This window comes from Dipodomys merriami, unplaced genomic scaffold (genome assembly GCF_024711535.1).
Source record: "Dipodomys merriami isolate MVZ:Mamm:240054 unplaced genomic scaffold, mDipMer1.0.p SCAF_4, whole genome shotgun sequence".
NCBI lineage: Eukaryota > Metazoa > Chordata > Mammalia > Rodentia > Heteromyidae > Dipodomys > Dipodomys merriami.
The window spans coordinates 48,668,249-48,686,094 of record NW_027205603.1 but is presented as its reverse complement, the minus strand read 5'-3'; positions in this window follow the sequence as shown (position 1 = coordinate 48,686,094).

Here is a 17,846-nt window from a genome sequence, read left to right as displayed (position 1 = left end):
AATTATCCTCCAATTAATAGGCTCTATTCTGGGAATTGACGTGGGTCTAGAATTAGGGAAGATAATATAATTCTTTGTGGACTCAAATGATGATGGATTTAAACCCTAAATTATACTTTTGCTTCTCTCTTACTCTTTCAGAAATTGTTCACCTTTTTTCTATTTTTCAAAGTTTATTCTAAAGTTTTTGATATGTACATTGTTTTAAATTTACATTTTTTTCTGTTCTCTTTTCCAACAACAAAAAATACCTTTAAAACACTTTCTCTCTGATCAATTACTCAACTTTCACACTGTTTTTATATGTGATTAGCTTACGCCCAAATGTAAATGTTTCACTTTACATACATAAAGTATTCTTGTTAACATTTACTTACGTGCTTCACATGCAGTAAAAATGCCCAATTAATTTTGTAATACTTTGAAAGTATCTTCTGCTCTCATTTGGCTTGTATTCTTAAGATATTTGCTATTGTTTTTATTCATGTATAGGTTCATTTATCTATAGCTTGTTAAAGATCCTTTTACTTCTACTATTCTATTGGGAAAGTATGATGCATTTAGTTACTGATTTCATCTTCATTTTACCTGCTTAAAATTCATTTATGCTTTTGAAGACAAGGATTCATGCCTTTAATCAATTATGGAGAAATCTTAGGCGTTATCTCTTTAAATAATTCTTCTTTCATTGTTTTAGTGCTCTTCTACTGAAACTTCTAGCAGACATATATTCAATACATTTTTCATTATAAGTTCCTTTGGTTTTTTTATTAGTCCAAATTCCCTCACATGCTTATTTCTCTTATTTTCTATGTTGCAGCTGTTCTCATTCACTATGACTAATTTCTTGCTATCTTTTTATTTTGAGTATGAGTTCATATTCAGAGACCTGTTCTGTGGGATTCTCATGAGGCCTGAGGTAAATACACCCTTCTTTAGAGTGTTTACATTTTTCTTCCCATAATCTATTATCTTAATTCATGCCACTGATTTTGCCCTTCCTTTCTGTTTCATTTCACTTGAGTTTTCCTATTCATAATATATCTTGTTTGATAAAGCAACTTAATTTTATTTCTAAGATTGTGGCTCCCCAAAGCATATGAGTAGTGTAAATTTGACCTCCAAGCCACTGTGGTTAGAAATTTTCAGTAAAAGTATTTATGGTGTTTGTTTGCTCAGTGAAAGTAGAAGCCAAAACAAATATGCTTTTGTTTTTTTGTTTTATCTTTATTCAGAAAAAAAAAACTTTTGTTGTGTTTTGTTATCTGGGGGTTTGTTGTGATTTTAGACCTTTTGATTTTCAACTTTGTTTTAGGGCTTCATTTAGAAATTCCTTCTTGCCCAAGCCCTAGACCTGGTTTCTTGAGAAGAAGAACTGTTGTATGAAACTATTCTTTGGAGGGGTCATGGTTTCAAGCTTATTTCCCAACTCATTTTCTGAGTATTTTTACCTTCAAGGATCCTCTCTCATTAGATTTTATTTGACATATTTATTGTATTCAACCTTTATGAAAATGTACATTGTGCTATACTTTTATGGTGTTGACTTCTGTATTTTTGTTAAAAATAGAAACTCTGAAGTTCTAATTCCAGTTTCAAGAGTTTCTTAAAGGCTTGTTCTCAAAAGCTATGAGTTCTTTCCTTTGAGATCTGTTGAAGTGCTGTTCTAAAACATGACTTGTGCATTTCCTCATGGAAAAATTATTAGAATTTCTTTGCTATATATAAATACTTTAAGAAAATGAACAGAGTGAAATACTTTTAAAGGAAGAAATATATTAGTAATCTAACCTATCAATTATTATTTTATGTCTTATTTTTTATATCAAATGTCAAAAATAGAAAGCAGTGGTAATATGTCTTTAAATAATTACACCTCTCTCCCTTTTTTTTTTTAGAATTTTCTGTTCTGCATATGTCAATACTAGGTAATTTTTCCTTTATATTTTGGTGTATATATCTTGAGTTTGTATGTTTATACTTAATCCTTTTTGCAAATATTAATGGTGATTTGGGATTATATTTAGTAAATATTAGAAGTTCCACTCTTTTCTCTAATTTTTTTAAATTGTTGAAGTATACTGTTGTAAAGCCTTTTACTGTTTGCATATTTTGCTATTTTATTTGTATATAATGTATATTTTGACATTTTGGAAGGGCCAAAGTTTAGCCTAGCTGTTGTCATATTGAGTTTAGTCTCCGTTACATTGGTGGTTTTACATAAAACATTTAATCATAGTAACATCAGTGCATTTAATGCTCTGTTTATTTTGTTCTTTTTGTTTTCTTTTCCTTGAATTTCCTTAAATAGCTATGCTGTTCCCTTAATTTCTGTAGTGATATACAAGTGCTACCCACTAATTTCTTCCTGTGAGATGAGGAATGAGCATGCTTTAGGTCTTTTCTTCTGGCCACTAGCCTTATACTATTGCTTAATTTAAATAAAAACAATCTGGAGTCTTGAAACACAATCTTTGCTATATATATTTCATTTAAATAATTACTTTTCATATTTTCATGAATGGTGCAGTTATTGATAAAAACTGTTGTTTTATACCATACTTCCTCATTTTTGTGATCTGACCTAATTATTACTTTAACAAATACTGTAAAGGTGATGCAGGGTTTATAGTTACATAAGATGGGTAATGAGTATATTTCTTTTGAACAGTGTCATACCCTCTTTCTCCTCCCATTCCCATTCATTCCCAACAGTGTCTAGTGAGTGTCACTACTGAATTGGTTCACCCTTTGTCCCATCATTTTTGTGCTTTCCCTTACCCTCCCCAAATCAGATAAACTTACATACAAGACAAAGGGTACAGAAATCAAAAATAGCAACAAAAGGGAATAAACCAAAGAAAAAAGAAAAAAGAACCACAAATAATACAATAAAAAATTCTTGTTTCCATTTCTTGGCGTTCATTTTGATAAACATCATTTTATAAGATCATATACATGTTGATTTTATTGAGCCTTTGTGATCCTCTCCTAAAAATATCCTCCTTTGGTCTCTTTGTGTGAATGTTCAGAGTACTGTTTATTTAATCATGTCCAAGTGTAATTATTTGTCATTTACTATCCATTTAGGTTTACTTGTAGATTCATAGGCACATTCTAATTTTTACGAATGAGGTAGGGAATCCATGCAGCCTATATTTCTTTGGGTCTGATTATGTAACACTATAATTTTTCCAAGTCTTTCCATTTCCTTACAAATGGGGCAATACTATTCTTTCTGATGGAAGCATACAATTCCATTGTGTATGTATATCATATTGTCTTGATTCATTCATCCACTGATAGGCAGCTGAGTTGATTAAATGGCCTAATAATTTCTCTTCATCAAGTGGTGAGTTTCTTCAAAAGTGAATGTGAGCAGTGTCTTCTCTGAGAGTTAGCATATGAGAAAAGACCTTTGTGTTGCCAGGATTCATGGCCAATAATTGATTGAGTACAGGGTTTTTAGTGATAACATTTTCACAAAAATGGACTATTCTGTTTTTGTCTTCCTAACATCTAGACATGGAGGAATAATTTTGATGTAATATTGACATAATTTTGAGTATTAGGAAAAAAATTCTAGGTTAAAGGTACAACTGTCCCCAGGAAATAATGAGGGTAATAGATTTTTTTTATACAATTCAAGTAGGACTTTTTCCTCTCTCCCATTTCTTCTGTGTTATCTTCTTTAAGAAAGAAAACCATGACAAGATGTGGCTACCACTGCTTAGCTCTCCATAGCAAAGAGTAGGCATGGATCCATGGGACTGCTTATGTGAGGAACCATATGTCATGCTGCCACCTCTTTGCTTGAATTGGACTCTGCCAGAAACACTAGAACTCTCTCAGATAGTGTCAGATAAACTTATCTGCACCTCAGTGATACTACCCTGGAGCCTTTATTCCTAATCTTACTCTGTCCTAACATCTGACAAGACCCAAGTTATAATATCATGACTATTTTATTTGTATTTGTATTGTCATTGGGGCTTGAACTCTAGTCCTCACATATCACTTGAGCTCCATCTCTACTTCTGGCCAGATTTTTTTTTAACCCCTGATAGCTTTTAATTTCAATCCTCACATCTTAGCCTCCTGATCAACTAAGATCATATGTGTAAATTACAGAATGACTAATTTTATATATATATATATATATTCACTTAAATGAAGCAATTTTCAATTACTTAGAATTGCCCATGTGTGACTAAGGTCTTACAAAGCCACAAAATTTACTTGAAATTATTAATTGTTTAGTATATGAGAAATTATATGGGTTACACTTAGTTATCAGACAGCAAAATCCTGTTGGTTAAAATTATGATGGCACCTACTCCACAGCACACAATTTTAGCTTCTTTTTTAATTTTGTACAGAAATAACAGACATGGTTTTGTTTGCTTGTTGGTTTATTTGCTTGGAACAGGTCCTCACTTTCTAGAGCAAACTGTCCTTGAACTCTCCGTCTTCCTTTCTAGATTCCCATGTGCTAGGACTACATGTTTGGATTCTGCACAATTAGCTTGAAGTTAAGTATGTGTTCTTTTTCTCTCTTTTCTACTTGTCTTTATAAACAAAACCATGAGTGGTATTCCCCTAATATTGAGTTGTACAAAGAAGCAAGAAACACACCCTCTGCATTTGTCCTGTATCAATCTTTTTCCTTAATTGCAGTTTGTTAAATTGTTATTGTGTGAAGGGGTAACAGTTACATAAGTCAGGTAATGAGTACATTTCTTTGATGAGTGTACCTTCCTTCCTTGTTTTCTCCCAGTTTTTCCCTGCCAAGCCCCTCCTCCACAAGTTGTATAGTCTATTTTCAACATAGTTTTTAGTGAGTAAGACTGCTGCCTCTGTTCACCCTCTGTCCCATTTCTGTGCTCTCCCTTACCCTCTCCACAACATAAACTATATACAAAAGGTACAGAAATCAGAAACAGCCACAAATGAAAAAAAAGCAAAATAACAAAACTATCTCTTGTTTCTGAATAAAACGTAATGGTATTTCTACAGGACTTTTCTAGTAAGCAGAAATGTACTATTAAAATATTGATATATGTTCATTTTAAGTTAAGAAATGTCTGTAGGTCTCAGATGGGATAAACAAAATAAATTGTTCTTTGATTTCAGAAGTATGGACTGAAATTACATATTTGAATCAGATAATAGGAGGGTAAAACAATCTACTCCTTTTGACATGCCATTTGTTTTGTTTCTGTGATATTTATTTTATCTTCTAGAATGCTTATGTGGTTTGTTTGTGCTTATGTGAAAACATTGCACATAATTATTTCTACTTATCAGTGAGCATTCATCAAATGCTCATGGCTGTAACCAATTAGATCCTTTTCTGAAGCACTGAATGTGGACACTTCCCTCTATTTCACATCAGATTCACAAGGCAAAGCTGCCAGCACTATCTTGTAGGACCAGACCACTCCCTAATTCATCTCACTGACAAACTGACTTCTAATACAAGCCGCCTGGATTGTACTAGGGGAAAATGTCATTCGTTAGTACAGAAATGTTGATCTAGCATACTGATGCTATGAAAAAAAGATTGTTTATTGATTTCAACAAACAATATGTGCTCTATTTAAATTATGCCTAATTTACAGCTACTAGCTACTTCAATCTGAGGACTATTGTTATCTCTATTTAATAAGTGAGGAAAATGAACCACAGAAACATTAAGTAATATGCCTATTATAATTCAGTAGGTAGGGAAACTAAATTTCAAACCTCAATAGGTAAGCGCTAGGGTCCATACTTGTTAGAACTATCCTTAAAACAAGTAGATAAGATAACAGAAAAATCTGTGTTCAACAATTACTGATTTGAGAGTTTTTAATTTTGCTCATAGGTCAACTCATTGAGAATATAAATGCTTTATGCAGGTTTGCTCAGGTTTTATGTATGTGTATGAGTTGTAAAAAAAAGAGAATTGTAAAAAAAAATCTATTGACTGGCATGAAAAGTTAAAACTGATGTTCATGTTTTTACTTTGGGAAAGGTATTTTAGAAGGAATGCATTCTTCATCTATTCGGTTATAACCAATCTGAGACACCTGAATGAAACAGTCATAGAATTATTAACTTTGAAATGCAAAATGTAAAAAAATGTGAACACAATACAGAGTTTGTTTTTTGTTTCTTTTTAAATTTGTAATATATATATATATATATATTAAAGATACTGTACAGTTACATGAGCAAGGTAACAAGTCAATTTCCTATTGAGCATTGTTACCCCCTCCTTTGTTTTCCCCTACCACTCCTCTCCTCCCTACTTCCTCAACTCCTCCCTCCCCCGCCCCTGCAAAATTGTAAAGTTCATTTTCAACATAGTGTCTTGTACATCTCATTGTTACAATGGGTCAGCCTGTATTCTTATTTCAGAATTTTGTTTTGTCCCTTCCCCTCCCTGAATTATAAAAATGTGTATACAAGATGCAGGACACCGGAATCAAATACAGTGAAAACAGGGATTAGATCATGGGGGAAGAAATACAAAAGAAACAAAAAAATCACATAGTACATTATAAGTCCATTAAAAATAACAACAAGAAAGGTAAAATCTTTTATGTCCCTATCTTAGGGTTAATGTCGCTTAGCATCAGGTTATACTGCAGAACAGTTTCAAATCACCCTGGCTTATCCTGAAGTTCTCGTCTTTAGCATTAATGAAGAGTTGGTTATTTCTTTCATAAGTGAAATAAACCCTGTCTTAAGATTTCATGTAATGTGCTATTGAAGGTGACATGAGAAACATATTCTTAAACATTTCTCTTTATTGCATGCTTTCATAAAAACATTTTGTTTCTTCTTGCTTTTGCTTAGGAATATGTTCTTCTGAACACGTTATTAGTCAGTGTCTGCCCCCTGTGGTAAGCTGGGGAGACAGCAATTATGTGTCTGTATGCCTCTGTGTATAATATGTGTGTGAAAAGGGATCCACAGGAACCCAGCCCTGTGCCTTTATTTGGAAGTATGATGGGGGCAGTAAAGTACTGGGGGTAAGGATAGGGGGTAAAGTAACACTTCGGATGCTTCATGTATTGGGAAACCACAGAACTGCAGGGATTTACTGTACACAATCCTAGGCAGCTGTGAAAACATTGGCCATCAGTCTGATAGCCGGAAATTGACTGACACTCCTTGTGTCAGAGACCTCATTATTGCTTCAGCCTCTTAGATTTAGAGGTAAGTAAGCTCTTTTGGTTTGTTAAAGGCCAAAAAGAAGCAAAAAATTAAGTATATATTAAAGACCATCTGTGCTTTATCCAAACAGTTCATGTGATGACTTTATCTAATATTTTTATTTTATTTGCAAATAGCTTTTCATTATTCACATATATATAGATAAAATACAGATTTATGTGAACATTAAATGAGTAAGACCACAATGTAAGAGCAGATATATTGAAAATATAGGGATAGGGGAAACACTAGGGCTCCTAGGCATAGGTTGAAACTTCCTAAGTAAAAATCCAGAATCATAACAAGTCAAAGAAAGATTGGATAAATGGAATTGCATCAAACTGAAGAGTTCCTGCAGGGGCAAAGGACATAGCTAGCAAGATAAATAGAAAACCTACAGAATAGGAGAAGATCTTTACTAGCTATCCATCAGACAAAGGTTCATTGCTAAAATATAGTTAGAGATCAAAAACTTAAACCTTTCAGTCATAGCTGGTGGCTCACACCTGTAATCTCAGGAGGCTGAGATCTGAGGATTGTAAACCAACCCAGGCAGAAAACTTCCTAAGACTTGAATCTCCAATAATCCACTCAGGAAAACACAGAAGTGGCACTGTGGCTCAAGTGATAGAGCACTAGCCTTGAGCCCAAAAAGGCTTAGGGACAGCACCCAGGCCCTAAGTTCAAGCTTCTGACCATAAAAAATGTAAATAAAAACAACATCGATATTCCACCTCATCCCAGTGACAATGGCCATTATCAAGAAAACTAAAAATAGCAGATGCTGGCAGGAATGCTGCCAAAAGGGAAAAGTACCACACTGTTGATGGGAATGTAAACTTGTTCAACCAGAAAGCAGTATGGAAGTTCCTCAGAAGACTAAACACAGACCTCCCCTATTACCCAGCAATCCCACTACTGGGTATATATCCAAATGACCACAAACCAGGGCACACTAAAGCCACTAGACAACCATGTTCATTACAGCATTGCTTACCATAACTAAGATAAGTAATCAATCCAGATGCCCCTCAATAGATGAATGTATAAAGAAAATAAGGTATATATACATAATGGAATTCTATGCTTCCATCAGATAAAATGACATTGCTCCATTCATAAGGAAATGGAAAAAGTTGGAAAAAATTATATTAAGTGACATAAGCCAAAGACCCAAAGAAACATAGGCTGCATGGTTTCCCTTATTTGTAATAATTAGAATGTGCCTATAAATCTACAAGTAAACTCAATGCATAGTAAAAAGACAAATGATTACTCTTGAACATGATTAATTAAAAAGCACACTAAACATTCACACAGTGAGATCAAAAGAGGATAGATATTCTTAGGGAATAGCACGATAACTGTGTGCATATGAACATATAAGATTATGCTTACCAAAATGAACTCCAGGAATTGCAAACAATAGTATTTTTATTGTACCATTTTGTGGTTCTTTTCTTTTTTTTCCTTTACTTTGTTCTTTGGTTTATTCCCTTTTGTCACTGAATTGGATTTCTGTACCCCTTGTCTTGTATATAAGTTTCTCTGATTTGGGAAGGGGAAGCACAGAAACAGTGGGACAAAGGGTGACTCAATTTATCAGTGGTATTTACTAGACACTATGTTAGAAATGAACTATACAATTAGGGGGGAAGGGAGACAAGTGGAAAAACTGAGAATGAGGGAGAGGGTGACACTGTTCAAAAGGAAATGTGCTCATTACTTGACTTATGTAATTGTAACCCATTTGTACATCACCTTTACAATAATTTTTTAAAATAATTTTTCTTTGTTCAAAATGCTAAGTGTTTGTTCAATGTCTGTTCTCAAACATTTTGGTAACAAGTTGCATAAGTTTGTAAGCAGCTTGGAGAGAGTAAGATTGCAACAGAAATAAGAAAGGATGACTATGTTGATACTGAATGAATCTCTAGTCATTATTCATAATTTGTTTTCTGCTGAGACCATATACTAGTTAGAGATGGTAGTGAAATACCACTTACTTATCTCACAGATGACAATTAAAATAGCAGGTTTTAACTAAACAAGAAGGGGAGAAGTGCACCGGCAACTTGCAGATGTGTGAAGCAAGGGAATATATCAACCCATCAGTTTAGAGTTCTGGACTGGCTCCCAGGTTTCTCACTCATCTGTTCCATGCCCTTGGGTAATTTGCTTAACCTCTGTGCACCACAGTTTCCACAGCCACAAAACAGGGTTGATTACATTATTCTGTGAGAAAACTTGGAGGCACTTTAGAGTAGGGTACAGAAGCAATAAATAAACAGAGTTCCTGCAGGCACTGTCTTTCATTAGAATTGTCTTCTTAAAGTAAGTGTTCTTCCCAGAAGAGTGGAACACAAGGAAGTTTTTCAGGTGATGGATATGCTTACTTCTTTGATTGTGGCAAAGTGTATACAATGTGTCTAAACTTAAAATGCACTTCTTTTAATGATAACAATTAGAGTTTGATTAAAACAGAAAAAGATGAGGAGAGACAGACAGACAGACAGCAAACTACAAAGATATATAACTTACATGACATTTGTTATTCAGATGGGGGATCTTTCTGGGGTTTATCTTAACTGAAGACAGCCAGCCCTTTAGAAACTTGCTCTTCCTGCCAGAAGTAGTTGGATAATTTCTTTTTCCACTGCACAGCGACATAACGTTTGTGAGGGAAAAAGAAAGAATTCATTCTCTTGGGGAAAAAATATAATCATAGACAAGGGAAAGGAGATATGACCTGGCAATAGCACACCCATCTTACTTGTCATTGGTGTATAAGGCAGCAAGCACTATTCCAAATATGAAAGATATTATGTTGTGTAGAAGTAAAAGACGTGTCTTCAATAAACTTCAGTAATGTAGCAAGTCAAGTAATGGATCAAAACAAAGATGTAGTGAGCACTGAAATTTTGGTTACAGAAAAAATAAATTTGAGAATGTAAAAATACAAGAGAGGTGGTACTTAAATGACAGTAGGTAAAGAGAATATAATTAAATTATGTCTTAAAGACAAAGAATGAGTCAAGACAATCAAAAGTAAAACATAGTACTAAAATAATATTGACTCAAACTAAAAAAATCATAAAACAGACTATTACATAAGGACAGTAAATTAAAATTGCGTGTCATGTGTAGTAGAACAAGATTTATAACACTTTCCATTCACAGACTAGTGGAAGCCCAATAAAAGGGAGCACAATTAATTGAAAAAAATGTTTATGTTACTACAAAGGTAAAATACAGAGGAGTTATAGTTATATGAATCAGGAAATGAGTACAATTCCTTCCCTCATTCTCTCCCAGTTTGTCCTTCCCATCCCCACCCATAAGATGTGCAGTTCATTTTCCATATCGTGTCTAGTGATACCACTTTTTTTGTATTTGTTCACACTTTGTTCTACATTTTCTGTTCCCACATTACCCTCCCAAAGACAAACAATCTAACATACAATATAAAAGGAAAAGCAAACAAAAAAAGCAACAACAGCAACTTGAAAAATCTCTTGCTTCCATTTCTTGGAGTTCATTTCATAAAATGTTTTGTACATGATCATAGACACATAGCTATTAAGCCTTTGTGATCTGCTCCTATATCTATCCTCCTTTGGCTTCAATGTGTGCCTGTCTAGAGATTTATATAATTTATCAAGTTCCTCTGTGTGTGTGTGTGTGTGTGTGTGTGTGTGTGTGTGTGTGTGTGTGTGTGTGTGTGTGTGTGTGTGTGTGTGTGTGTTAGTCATTCGGTATGTTTACTTGTGTTACTTGTAGAGTTAAAAGCACATTCATTCAAGCTACCACAAAAGAGGGAAACCATGAAAAATGTGTATGTTTGGATCTGGCTTACTTTGCTTAATACAATTTCTTTCCAAGTCTTTCCTTTTTTTCTGAATGGGGCAATGTCATTCTTTCTGATGGATGAGTAGATTCCCTTGTGCATGTATACCACATTTTCTTGGTCCATTATCTAGAGGGACACCTGAGTGGATTCCATATCTTAGCTATGGTAAACAATGCTGCAATGAACATGGTTATGCTGGTGGCTTTGTGTGGCATTTTGTTGTGTCATAGGGAAGCTCTATGTTTGGTCTTTTGAGGAACCTCCATACTGCTTTCTAGAGTGGTTGAACACATTTATATTCCAACTAACAGTGTAGCAATGCTTCCTTTTGGTCACAACCCAACCAGCTATTATTGTTATATTTTTGATTGGGGTAAGGTGAAATCTCACTGTTATTTTGATTTGCATTTCTTTTATGGCTAGAGATGTTGAACATATCTTCATGTATCTATTGAGCATTCTTACTTCTTCCTCTGAGGAGTTTGAAGTTTGGTATTGCTATGCTTGAAGCATTGTTCTTCCTGCTAAGGATTATTTTTTCTATGCAGACTCTTTTATTATTCCATATGAATCCCATTCTCTAGTTCTTTGAATAAAATTGTTGGTATTTAATGATATCGCATTGAATTTGTAAATTGGTCTGTGCATTAATGCCATTTTTATGATGTCAATTTTCCTATCCCAGGAGCATGAGAGGTTTATCCATTTCTTTAAATCTGCTTCAATTTCTTTTTTCAGATATTTAGTTTTCAGATAGAGGTCTTTCATATTGTTGGTTAGTTTTTGTTTTGTTTTGTTTTGTTTTGTTTTGTTTTTTGAGGCTATTACACATGGAGTAGCTTTCCTGCTATTAGTCTTGCTCTTCTCATCGTTGGCATACAGAAAAGCTACTGATTTTTGTGGGCTGATTTTACACCCTGCTACTTTGCCAAAGCTTCAGATCAACTCAAGTACTTTGATCTTTCTTTCTTCCTTTCTTTCTTCCTTCTTTCCTTCCTTCCTTCCTTCCTTCCTTCCTTCCTTCCTTCCTTCCTTCCTTCCTTCCTTCCTTCCTTCCTTCCTTTCTTTTCTTTCTTTCTTTCTTTCTTTCTTTCATTCTTTCTTTCTCTTTCTTTCTTTCTTTCTTTCTTTCTTTCTTTCTTTCTTTCTTTCTTTCTTTCTTTCTTTCTTTCTTTCTTTCTTTCTTTCTTTCTTTCTTGTGGGTTGATTTTATACCCTGCTACTTTTTTTCTTAATATATATTTTTTATTGTAAAGATTCTGTACAGAGGGGTTACAGTTACATGAGCAAGGTAATGAGTCCATTTCCTATCAAGCATTGTTACACCCTCCTTTGTTTCCCCCCTCACCCTCCTCCCCTCCCCAACTCTTCCCTTCCCTCCCCTCCCCCCCACCCCCTCACCCCTGCAAAGTTGTAAAGTTCATTTTCAACATAGTGTCTTGTACATCTCATTGTTACAGTGGGTCATCCTGAATCCTTATTTCAGCATTTTGTTATTTCTTTTCCCATTCCAAAATTAGAAAAATGTATATACAAGATGCAGGACACTGGAATCAAATACAGTGAAAACAGGGATTGAACCATGGGAGAAAAACATACAAAGAATTTTTTTAAATCACATAGTGCATTATAAGTACATTAAAAACAACAGCAACAAAGATAAAATCTCTTGTGTCCCTATCTTGGGGTTCATTTCATTTAGCATCAGGTTATATGTCATATATACGTAGCTTTGGACCTCTTCTGCTTGTCCTAGACATATCCTAGTTATTGCAGATAAGGAAAACCATGAGACCTATGTTTCTTTGAGTCTGGCTTGCTTTACTTAATATAATTTTTTCCAAGTCTTTTCATTTCCTAACAAATGGGGAGGTGTTATTCTTTCTGATGGAGGCATAGAATTCCATTATATAATATATAATATATTCCATTATATAATATATATATCACATTTTCTTGATCCATTCATCTACTGAGGGGCGTCTGTGTTGGTTCCATATCTTAGCTATGGTGAATAATGTTGAGATAAACATACTTGTAGCTTTGGTATGGCCTTGTTTGTGATTGTTTGGGTAAAGGCCTAAAAGTGGATTGCTGGGTCATAGGGGAGCTCTATGTGGAGTCTTTTGAGGAACCTCCATACTGCTTTCCAAAGAGGTTGAACAAGTTTACACTCACACCAACAATTCAGTAGGGTTCCCTTTTGGCCATATACATCCAGCATCTGTTGTTATTAGATTTCTTGATTATAACTATTCTAACTGGGGTGAGGTGAAATCTCAATGTTGTTTTGATTTGCATTTCTTTTATGGCTAGATAGGTTGAGTATTTCATTATGTGTCTTTTGGCCATTCTTTTCTATGTTTTCTTATTGTAAAAATAGTGTACAGAGGGGTTACAGTTGTATGAGTGAGGTAATGAGTACATTTTCTATCCAGCATTGTTACCTCCTCCTTGGTTTTTCCCCTACAATCCCTTCCTTCCCCACCTCCCCAACTCTCCCCACTCCCTCCAAGTTGTAAAGTGTTTTCAACATAGTGTCATGTACATCTCATTGTTACAATGGGTCAACCTGTATCCTTGTTTCAGCATTTTGTTATTTCCCTTCCCCTCCCCAAATTAGAAAAATGCATATACAAGATGCAGTGCACCCACATCAAATACAGTGAAAACAGGGGTTATACCATGGGTAACAAACATACAAGAGAAACAAAAAAAATCACATAGTACATTTTAGATACATTGAAAACAATAGCAAGAAAGAAAAATAGAGAAGTCTCTCCTTAAGTCTTTAGCCCACTTATTAATTGGGCAATTGTTTCTTTGAGGATTGTTGTTGGGGGATTCATTTTTTTGAGTTATAAGTATATTTTAGATATGAGACCTTTGTCCATTGTATGGCTAGTGAAGATTTTCCAACCTGTGAGTTTTCTATTGCTCTTGCTAGCTATATCCTTTGCCATGCAGCTTCATGCAATCCCATTTGTCCAACCTTTCTTTGATTTGGTGAGTTTCTGAGTCTTTATTAAAAAAATTTCAGCCTGTGCCAATTAGCCCTAGAGTTTCTCCTATTCCTTCCTGTAATGTTTTCCGGGTGTCTGCTTTGACTTTGAGGTCTTTGATCCATTTGGAGTTGATTCTGGTGCAGGGTGATATACCCTGCTACTTTGCCAAAGTTTCAGATCAACTCAAGTAGCTTTGGTGAAGAATATATAGAGTTCTTTTCTTTTCTTTTCTTTCTTTCTTTTGTTCTTTCTTTCCTTCCTTCCTTCCTTCCTTCATTCCTTTCTTGCTTTCTTGCTTGCTTTCTTGCTTTCCTTTATCTTTCTTTCTTTCTTTCTTTCTTTCTTTCTTTTTCTTTCTTTCTTTCTTTCTTTCTTTCCTTCCTTCCTTCCTTCCTTCCTTCCTTCCTTTTCTTTCTTTCTTCTTTCTTTCTTTCTTTCTTTCTTTCTTTCTTTCTTTCTTTCTTTCTTTCTTTCTTTCTTTCTTTCTTTCTTTCTTTCTTTCTTTCTTTCTTTCTTCCTTTCTTCCTTTCTTCCTTTCTTGTCGTGGAGCTTGAACTCTAAGCCTGGGAGCTGTCCTTGCACTCTTTGGCTCAAGGCGAATCCTGTACCACTTGAGCCACAGTGCCATTTCTGGTTTTCTAGTGGTTAATTGCAGATAGGAGTCTTATGGACTATCCGGCTTATAGAATTCTTTAAATACAGAATCATGTCATCTGCAATGAGGGATACCTGTACTTCTTTCCCTATTTGGATCCCCTTTATGGTTTTCCTTATTGCTCTTGCTAGGAATTCCAGCACTATGATGAACAAGAGAGGATAGAGTGGACATTCTTGTCTGGTTCCTGATTTTAGAGGGAAGGGTTTTAACTTTTCACCATTAAGTACTGTGCTGGCTGTAAGTCTGTCATATATAGCTTTTATTATATTGAGGAATGTTCCAGGAATTTCTAGATTCTCCAAGACTTTTACCATGAAGTGTGTCGAATCTTATCAAATATTCTTCTGCATCTGTTTAAGTGATCATGTGCTTCTTATCTTTGCTTTTGTTGATATGCTGAATTTTACATTAATTGAATTGCATATATTGAACCAGATTTGCATCCCTAGAATGAATCCCATTTGATCCTAGTGCATGACTTTTTTGTTAGTTGTGGAAGTCAGTTGGCTAGAATTTTATTGAAAAGTTTTGCATTGATGTTCATCAAAGAGATGGGTCTATAATTCTCTGTCTTTGATGGGTTCCTCTCTGGCTTGAGGATGAGAGTTATGCTGGCTTCATAGCGATCATAGTTTGCTAGTGACCTTTCCCTCTCTATTTCATTGAAAAGTGTGAGGAGTATTGGCATGCTCTCCTTTCAAACTTATAGATTTCAGCTGTGAATGCATCTGGCCCTGGGCTTTTCTTGAATGAGAAGTCCTTTATTGCCATTTCAATTTCATTACTTGTTATGGGTCTGTTTAGTTGTTTTAAATATTCTTGATTCAGTTTGGGTATATCAGTGTTCTCTAGGAATGCTTCCATTTGTTCCAGATTCTCCAATTTGTTGGCATAAAGATTTGCAAAGTAGCTGGGCTCCAGTGGCTCACACCTGTAATCCTAGCTACTCAAGAGGCTGAGATCTGAGGATCACGGTTCAAAGCCAGCCTGGGCAGGAAATTCCGTGAGACTCTTATCTCCAATAAACCACTAGAAAACCGGAAGTGGCACTGTGGCTCAAGTGGTAGAGCTCACCTTTAGCTGAAGAGCTCAGGGACAGCATCCAAGCCCAGAGTTCAAGCCCCATGACCGACCCTCCTCCCCGCAAAAAAAAAAAATTTGCAAAGAATTCCTGAAGAATACCCTGAATCTTGCATATTTTCATTGTGATGTACTCATTTTTGTCTCTAATTTGGGTATGTTCTCTTCTTTTTTTTAGTCAGATTTGCTAATGGTTGTCAATTTTAATTTTTTCAAAGAACCAAATCTTTATTTTCTTAATTATATGTTTTTAAAGTCTCTGATTCGTTTGTTATGATTTAATTTTAATGATTTGTTTCCTCTTTTTCAAGGAGCTTGAGGGGCATCAGTACACTTTTCCAATTTGTTGATGTAGGAGCTCAGAGGTATTGCCTTCTCTGTGTCCCATCAGAGCTGGTATTGTGTGTGTTCTTTTTTATTAAATTCCAGAAACGTTTGAATTTCCCCTCAAATCTCAATGACCACTGATCATTCAGCAATACATTGTTCAGTCTCCATGAGTTAGAGAGCTTTCTGTGATGGCTTTTACTGTTGAGCTCTAGTTTTATTCCTTTGTGACCTGACAGGATGCGGGGGATAATTTCAGTTTTTTAATATTTGCACACATTTGTTTTGTGACCTAATATATGGTCTGTTTTGGAGAATATTTCATGGGCTACTGAGAAGAATATATTCTGAGGCTTTTCGGTGACTTAGTCTATAGGTATCTGTTAAGTCTAGTTGTTCAATTCAATTATTTAGGTCTGAGCTTTCTTTCCTGAGCTTTTGACTGGATGGTCTCTCCAGAGATGTAAATGATGTGTTGAAGTTGCCAATGATCAATTGGTTTGGATCTACGTATACTTTTGTCAAGTTGTATATCTGATTTAAATTTTGTCAACTATAAAACATAAATTTTCCATTTGTTTCTTATTTCCTTTTAGAATCCATAGATTTGGGGGCTCCCTCTGGTGGTATAAGGTAAAATGATTTTATTTCCATAATGCACAAAAATTTAAATAGAAGACTGTCATCTGCATTAAAATAACTTCCTGTAAAATATGGAAGTCATGATTCTTCCTGATAGGATTCACATCTTGGTATGATAATGCTATTGATGATGGTAATGCTACTCAACTCTGAGTCACATTGACCACAACAATCTCTGATGATGTGATTGAAAACCATCTGGCAAAATAATAACCAGAGAAGGAAATATCAGTCAAAAACAAATATTCCATAGTTAATACCACAGTATTAAAATATGGACAAAACTCTCGGAAGAAACCTACAAAGACAAAAAACAATCTGAGGTTCACAAATAGGACAAAAATTCCAAAGTGGTTAAATGTCAATAAAAATGACATTAAGAACAGTTAAGATGCTGATAATGTTCTGATTATTATAATCAATTTTATTTTAATTTTATTAGATATACCATTTTTAAAAATATTAATAGATAAATCATCATTTTAAGATTTCTTTGTGAGAAAAATTTATTTTTCCATCATTCTCTTTTAGTCTCATAAAAGAATGGATTTTTTGTTTTGGCTCTTCCTCAGCTTTTCTTTCCATTGACCAGTGCTAAACTATTACCAGCTTTTTTTAGACAGTTCTTTAAGAGCCCTGTCTTTTCACTGAAATGTGTAGTAGACCTGATCAGCCTTTTTGTGATGGTGGATGGAGCATCAGAAGTTACCTTAGTCAAGGCTTATTGTCAAGTACATGTCCTTGACTGATGATATACATAGCATTGAATGAGGAGGCAGCTGAGCTGGGTGTTCTAGAAGAGACATGGAAGGAAAGATAATGACTCTTATTTCTGGAAAAAAAATCTGGAAATGTGAAGACCCTTACTTCTAATCATCAGTCTTCATCAAATTCTTCATGCTTCTTTTTCAGGATAGTGACCTCAGTGAGAGAAAGAGGAGTATAAGTCACATCTCCTCCTGTATAACTGAAATGAATGTTGATGAGTGTATTTTAAGAGGTAAGAAAGTTTCATGGAGAAATGGTCACAAATACAGGAAAATACATTATCCCACGGTTACCAGATCAACTCTTAATATTT